Source organism: Nycticebus coucang, chromosome 5, assembly GCF_027406575.1.
Source record: "Nycticebus coucang isolate mNycCou1 chromosome 5, mNycCou1.pri, whole genome shotgun sequence".
In the NCBI taxonomy this organism is placed as follows: Eukaryota; Metazoa; Chordata; class Mammalia; order Primates; family Lorisidae; genus Nycticebus; species Nycticebus coucang.
The window spans coordinates 50,943,866-50,952,230 of record NC_069784.1 but is presented as its reverse complement, the minus strand read 5'-3'; positions in this window follow the sequence as shown (position 1 = coordinate 50,952,230).

Sequence of the window (8,365 nt, the reverse complement as noted above, 5' to 3'; positions counted from 1 at the left end):
ACAGTTGGTTCTTGCCTTAATAGAAACACTGCTAAGTGTTTTATAGATATTAATTAATTTAAACAACCCAGTAAGGTTATTTTTTATTAGGTTCCAATCTTGTATTTGGGGGAAAAGACTCAGCAATTTTTCAAATGTCTCACACCTAGCAGTGATGGAAACCAAGATATGAGCTCAGGTTCAACTCCAAATCCTAACGTGATTCTGCCTTAACCTTCACTCCTAAATGAAAGAGCTCATGCTTTTGTTATCTTTCCTATTGCCCTTCAACTATTAAGAGAAAACTAGCATCATTTCATCAGAGGCTTTTGGGAAGAAAACTCAAAAAGACTTAGTGACTGACTGACTCCACATGAAAGATGAAGAGCTAGAGTAAGAAAGACAAAAAAAATCAATGGTCTTATCAGGTGGCACCTGTGGCTCAAGGAGTAAGGCGCTGGTCCCATATACCAGAGGTGGTAGGTTCAAACTCAGCCCTGGCCAACAACTGCAAAAAAAAAAAAAAAAAAAAAAATCAATGGTGTTATTCACAGAAACAGTGAGAAAGATCAAAGAAAGGTAATCCTTGCATATACAGGAATCTAATTGGTAGAATATAATGTATTACATTTAAAATAGTTCATAGATGTAATCTGTTCTAACTTCCCTTCCTCCCACTCACTATAGACATGCCTTCTACCGTAGTTTCAAATGGTCATCCAGCCTGGACTGGCACAATTCCACTAATGGGAGTTAACGATATAAATATTTTAAGGTTACAGCCATGTGGATCAAAGAAACAGAGAGAGAATATTGTAGTCATGTACAGAGAAGCAGATTTGGAACAAGAGATCTAGCTTTTCAGTTCCTGGCTCTAGGCTCTTGCCAAGGCCAAGATTCTTTTCCTTGGAGGTAAACACCCAGACACCATCATTTCTTTCTTTCCTTTTTTTGGGGACAGAGTCTCATTTTGTCACCCTGGTAGAGTGCCTTGGCGTCATAGCTTCATAGGTCACTGCAACCTCAGACTGGGCTCAAGCGATTCTCTTGCCTCAGCCTCCTGAGTAGCTGGGAGTACAGGAGCCTGCCTGGCTATATTTTAGCTTAGGCTGGTCTCCAGCTCTTTTTTTTTTTTAATTGTTGCAGTTTTTGGCTGGGGCCAGGTTTGAACCCTCTACCTCCAGTATATGGGGCCAGCACCCTACTCCTTGAGCCACAGGTGCCACCCTGGTCTCCAACTCTTAATCTCAAGCAATCCACTGGCCCTCGCTTCCCAGAATCCTGGGATTACAGGCATGAGCCACTGCACTGGCCCGACACTTTCATTTCTTTATAATACCCCCCCTTTTTGCTTAGATTGCTTTGAATTAGTTTCTGTTACTTACAACAACAACAATAACAACAACAACAAAATTTAGCTGATACAGGAAGGCAGAGTCACCCTGTGTCAACCATTTCTTGGAACAACATTTATACTTATACCTCTTACTTTTTTCATTTTAAAAACGATTAATCTGGCACTAGATGAATCTGGCATTCTTCAGACACACTGGAACTGTTACCCCAGGAAGAGAACAGTTGCTGAGCAGTCATCAGGTGAAAGCTAGAGTAATCTCTATCTGAAATTGCCCAATACTTAGACTTCGGAACTCTGGAATCTGGGGCCTTTTGCTTCTGACTTGATCAGCATCATCTTTTTCATATCTAGGTGTTACCTTTGAGCTCCTGCCCTTTGATACTTTGAGCAATATAGGACTGTGTAATAATAGCTAATGTTGTGATCAGTACATGGAAGGCTTTCAACTATTTTACATTGAATAAAAAAAGAATAGCAACAGGCTCGGCACCTGTAGCTCAGCGGTTAGGGCGCAGGCCACATACACCAAGGCAGGCAGGTTCAAACCTGGCCCAGGCCTGCTAAACAACAATGACAGCTGCAACAAAAAAATAGCCAGGCATTGTGGTGGGCACCTGTGGTCCTAGCTACTTGGGAGGCTGAGGCAAGACAATCGCTTAAGCCCAAGAGTTAGAGGTTGCTGTGAGTTGTGATGCCACAGCACTCTACCGAGGGTGACAAAGTGAGATTCTGTCTCAAAAAGAACAAGTATCAACCAACATTTGTTCAGAACTTTAGAATTTATGATGCTCATGTATATCCTTTGCCTAAAACCTAACAACCCTTTGAAATGGGTAAACTCCAAGAACCCTGGAGTCTGTAAACGTTGGACTAGGAAAAAAAAAAAAGTAAACATAAGCCTGTAATATCATAGCTACACCTGCCTGCAAATTCTTGCAACTGATTGATGCACATATCTAAATCAATTTATATTAAGCTGCTAAAACAGGATAAGACTTTCCATTATAACAGAGGTATTTGCTTTTTTTTTTTTTTTCTTTTAGATAGAGATGTGGTCTCACTGTGTAGCCTAGGCCAGAGAGTGGCTGCAGTTCATAAATCACTGCGGTCTGAACTCCTGGGCTCAGGCAATCCTCCTGCCTTAGCATCCTGCCTGTCTTAAAAATTTTGCAAGTGAGATCAAACGAAGCTATAGTTAGCGGCCTGTGTCCATTCATAAATAATTCTCTGGAGTGCTTAATTATATTCCAGACACTGAGCTAGGCGATGAAGATGAACAAATAGCAATCCTGGTAACCTGTGGCCCAAACGGTGTCGCTTTGGAGAAGAGGTGTGAACGTTAACTTCGGCTCCTGTTCAGATTACACGATAAGTGTAAGTAAGTAAGATTACATGGTAATTGTATAAGTGGGGAAAGCTTTTCTCAGAGGGCGGTGGTGCTCTTGGCCGACAAAAGAATAATCACTGTGTCTGGACCGACCTTCAACTGTATGTACTAATATGGTTATTAAAATACCGTATTTTTTTAAGTGGAATATTTTCTTACAGTTTAATAAATAGCAACATCCCTAAGCATCTCTTCTTGAATCCCCACCTCCTACTTAACAGCTTGCGAAGATTCCGCCCACATAGTTCAGCCAGATTCCATTCTGATAGATGGTCTTCCATGCCAGTCATTTTCAAAATCTCTGTCTCCCAGGAAGGCCACTGTCTACTTCCAGGACTCAAGCGCGGCCCCACCCTCCCCACTCCCGCTCAGGCACCTCCCACCGCCCCAGCACCAACCATCACCACGCCCCAACTGCACAGATCCCGCCCCCGCCCAGCCCTGTATCCCGCTCCTGGCCACGCCCCATGGCCACGCCCCTGTCCTGGCACCGCCTTGTGGCCACGCCTCCGGTCCGCTGCTGGCTAAACTCCGGGGCGGGGAAGAAAGAAAGGAGGCGGGATCCCTCTTACAGTTTATACTGGCGATTAAATACAGGTTATTTTGAATTATTATCCCTGACTAAACCTTACGGTGTGAACTGCGTGAAGGCAGTACTGAGTCTTGTGTATTTGTGACTTTGTTCACAACTGTTAACTATGTCGTTCACACAATCAGTCCAGTAAGCCGATTGTGTGAAAGGGAAGTGTTGGAGGGAGGGAGAGGAGAAGAAGACAAGGTGGGCAGTAAGTCCTGTGAAGGCCTCTATTTAAAATAATTGCTAAAGGACAAGTCGGGTGGACTGCTTGAGCTCAGGAGTTGGAGACTAGCCGGAGCAAAAGTGCGACCCCATCTCTATTAAAGGAAAAAAAAAAAAAACTAGCTGAGCAACTACTTTTCTTTATAATCTGAAGTGTTGGGTCTCCTTGTTAAAAAAAAATTAGTCAAATTCATTCAGCTCTATCAGAGAACTGAATCTAATGTGACATTAAATGTGACAAAATGGGACACACTCTAACTTGCTGCTATCTTGCTTGTGGTGAAAGCAGGGCACAGGGTACCGAGCAAGCCTAGCTGGTTCATCCCCAGAAGTTTGGGATGCTGTGGGGTGAGGAGGATAATTAGGGTACTTCTGATAGCACCCAAAATACTGTATTTAACTTAAAAATGTTTAAAAGCATACTTCTACTAGTCTCTAAACCAGTGTTTTCAACCTTTTTTTTTTTTTAATCTCACAGCATTCTTGAACTTAAAGTTGAACTTCGTGGTACGCTTAAATTATGTTGATCAACAAAAAGAGTAAAGAAAAAATATACTTACTGTGCTTTGAACTTATTTTGAAAATAATTTAATCAATGATCTTTTACTATTTTCACAGCACACTTAAGATCCCTTCCAGTGTGCACATTGGTTGAAAATCACTAAACTTTTTTTTGGAACAGAAAAAAAGACCTCTTTATTTCTAAGGTCTAGTATCCTGTACCTGGAGCCTAGCAAACGCTCTATTAATGTTTACAAAAGAGATGACTGGCTGAATGAATAAGTCCCATGGATTGAGAGAATACTCATTAGTTGTATACAGCACAGTCCACAGCCGGTCCTGTGCTAAGTAAAGACATATCCACCATTTCTTTTATTCTTCCATTTAATTATTCTGTTACTATAAGTGAGGAATGCCAGGCCTGGATCCCACAGAGGTGAACAAAAGACCCATCATGTGTGCTGGTAGAGGTCACCTTCTACTCAGCTCAGGCTCTTCCCCATTATCCCTAACTCACCCCCACCCCCGTTGCTTTTTCCACCTCTCAGCCTGGAATAAGAAAAGCCTTAGATAGTGATTTTTTTTCTACCTTGAGTGTACACTCAGGTTGTTCTTCATAGCTTTAGCTGTATTTCCCGTCTGTGGAGTCTAAATGAATTATCCATCGTTCTTTCCTATTTGAATTGCTGCTGTCTTAATGTCCTTCACTATTGCTTGACTTCCTCCTCTCAGAGCTTCCAGCTCCTGCTTCTATTATTACACCATCTCTCTTCTACTCAGAGTAGTGGTTCAGTGTTTCAGAAAGTAGTGAAAATTTTTTTAACTTTTTCTTTATAATCTGAAGTGTTGGGTCTCCTTGTTAAAAAAAATTAGTTAAATTCATTCAGCTCTATCAGAGAACTGAATCTAATGTGACATTAAACGTGACAAAATGGGACACACTCTAACTTGCTGCTATCTTGCTTGTGGTGAATTCTCTAGCTTCCCAAAAAGTAATTTTTGCTGATGTTACCTGTGGTTCTCCCCTCTTCCCCAGCTCATCCTCTCATGCCATCACTACCTGATATGAGACCATTTTCCTTCTTCTTTGTTAGGAATCAAGTTCTTCTGGCTGTGGAAGTCTGACAGGCCCAAAGCTCTATGTGTCATCTCCTTGAAGAGGCTTACTTCAGAGCTCTTAAGCAAATGATAAGCAAGATTCCGAAGTTCTAGAAGGAACTACCTTTTAAAAATCTGATATTTATGCAGCCTATAGCTTCTTGAGGATATTAAAATAGCAGCTTTGGCAGGGCGGACGCCTATAATCCTAGCACTCTTGGGAGGCTGAAGTGGGAGGTTCTCTTGAGCTCAGGAGTTGAAGACCAGCTTGAGCAAGAGCAAGGCCCTATCTCTACTAAAAATAGAAAAAATTAGCTGCAATTGTTTTTGGGTTTTTGGCCAGGTTTGTGTGGCTACTTAATTTTGTTCTACGTACTCCATAAACTGCTGCTGGGAAAAGCTGAAAATGCTGATATAACATAAGCCCTAACTAAACCTCTTCAAAACTTTGGATGTATGGATGATGCTTGTTTGCTATCATAAACTCTTATGAAATTCATTTAATTTTTTTTTTGAGACAAAGTGTCACTCTGTTGCCATGGGCTAGCGTGCTGTGGCATTATCACATCTCTACAGCAATCTCAAACTCCTGGGCTCAATCAATCCTCCTGCATAAGCCTCCCATGTAGCTAGGACTACAGACACCTACCATGATGCCTGGCTAATTTTTCTATTTTTGGTAGAGACAGGTTCTCACTCTTGCTCAGGCTGATCTCGAACTCCTGAGCTCAAGCAATCCACCTGCCTAGGCCTCCCGGAGTACTAGGATTACAGGTGTGAGCCACTGCACCCAGCCTTATGCAATTTTTAAACGCTTTTTCTTTCTTTCTTTTTTTTTTTTTTATTGTTGGGGATTCATTGAGGGTACAATAAGCCAGGTTACACTGATTGCAATTGTTAGGTAAAGTCCCTCTTGCAATCATGTCTTGCCCCCATAAAGTGTGACACACACCAAGGCCCCACCCACCTCCCTCCTTCCCTCTTTCTGTTTCCCCACCCCATAACCATAATTGTCATTAATTGTCCTCATATCAAAATTGAGTACATAGGATTCATGCTTCTCCATTCTTGTGATGCTTTACTAAGAATAATGTCTTCCATGTCCATCCAGGTTAATACGAACGATGTAAAGTCTCCATTTTTTTTAATGGCTGAATAGTATTCCATGGTACACATATACCACAGCTTGTTAATCCATTCCTGGGTTGGTGGGCATTTAGGCTGTTTCCACATTTTGGCGATTGTAAATTGAGCTGCAATAAACAGTCTAGTACAAGTGTCCTTATGATAAAAGGATTTCTTTCCTTCTGGGTAGATGCCCAGTAATGGGATTGCAGGATCAAATGGGAGGTCTACGTTGAGTGCTTTGAGGTTTCTCCATACTTCCTTCCAGAAAGGTTGTACTAGTTTGCAGTCCCACCAGCAGTGTAAAAGTGTTCCCTTCTCTCCACATCCACGCCAGCATCTGCAGTTTTGGGATTTTGTGATGTGGGCCATTCTCATTGGGGTTAGATGATATCTCAGGGTTGTTCTGATTTGCATTTCTCTAATATAGAGAGATGATGAACATTTTTTCATGTGTTTGTTAGCCATTCGTCTGTCGTCTTTAGAGAAAGTTCTATTCATGTCTCTTGCCCATTGATATAAGGGATTGTTGGCTTTTTTCATGTGGATTAATTTGAGTTCTCTATAGATCCTAGTTATCAAGCTTTTGTCTGATTGAAAATATGCAAATATCCTTTCCCATTGTGTAGGTTGTCTCTTTGCTTTGGTTATTGTCTCCTTAGCTGTACAGAAGCTTTTCAGTTTAATGAAGTCCCGTTTCTTTATTTTTGTTGTTGTTGCAATTGCCATGGCAGTCTTCTTCATGAAGTCTTTCCCCAGGCCAATATCTTGCAGTGTTTTTCCTATGCTTTCTTGGAGGATTTTTATTGTTTCATGCCTTAAATTTAAGTCCTTTATCCATCTTGAATCAATTTTTGTGAGTGGGGAAAGGTGTGGGTCCAGTTTCAGTCTTTTACATGTAGACATCCAGTTCTCCCAACACCATTTATTGAATAGGGAGTCTTTCCCCCAAGGTATGTTCTTGTTTGGTTTATCAAAGATTAGGTGGTTGTAAAATGTTAGTTTCATTTCTTCGTTTTCAATTCGATTCCAAGTGTCTATGTCTCTGTTTTTGTGCCAGTACCATGCTGTCTTGAGCACTATGGCTTTGTAGTACAGACTAAAATCTGGTATGCTGATGCCCCAAGCTTTATTTTTCTTACAGAGAACTGCCTTAGCTATACGGGGTTTTTTCCGGTTCCATACAAAACGCAGAATCATTTTTTCAAATCTTGAAAGTACGATGTTGGTATTTTGATAGGAATGGCATTGAATAGGTAGATTGCTTTGGGAAGTATAGACATTTTAACAATGTTGATTCTTCCCATCCATGAGCATGGTATGTTCTTCCATTTGTTAATATCCTCTGCTATTTCCTTTCTGAGGATTTCATAGTTTTCTTTATAGAGGTCCTTCACCTCCTTCGTTAGGTATACTCCTAGGTATTTCATTTTCTTTGAAACTATGGTGAAGGGAGTTGTGTCCTTAATTAGCTTCTCATCTTGACTGTTATTGGTGTACACAAAGGCTACTGACTTGTGGACAATGATTTTATGTCCTGAAACATTACTGTATTTTTTGATGACTTCTAGGAGTCTTGTGGTTGAGTCTTTGGGGTTCTCTAAGTATAAGACCATGTCGTCAGCAAAGAGGGAGAGTTTGACCTCCTCTGCTCCCATTTGGATTCCCTTTATTTCCTTGTCTTGCCTAATTGTATTGGCTAGAACTTCCAGCACTACGTTGAATAGTAAAAGTGACAGAGGACAACCTTGTCTGGTTCCAGTTCTAAGAGGAAAAGCTTTCAGTTTTACTCCATTCAGTAAAATATTGGCTTGGCTGTGGGTTTGTCATAGATAGCTTCAATCAGTTTTAGAAATGTGCCACCTATGCCTATACTCTTCAGTGTTCTAATTAGAAAAGGATGCTGGATTTTATCAAATGCCTTTTTTTTTCTGTAGAGACAGAGTCTCACTGTACTGCCCTTGGGTAGAGTGCCATGACGTCACACGGCTCACAGCAACCTCTAACTCTTGGGCTTATACGATTCTCTTGCCTCAGCCTCCCAAGCAACTGGGACTACAGGCGCCCGCCACAACACCCAGCTATTTTTTTGTTGCCGTTTGGCCGGGGCTGGGTTTGA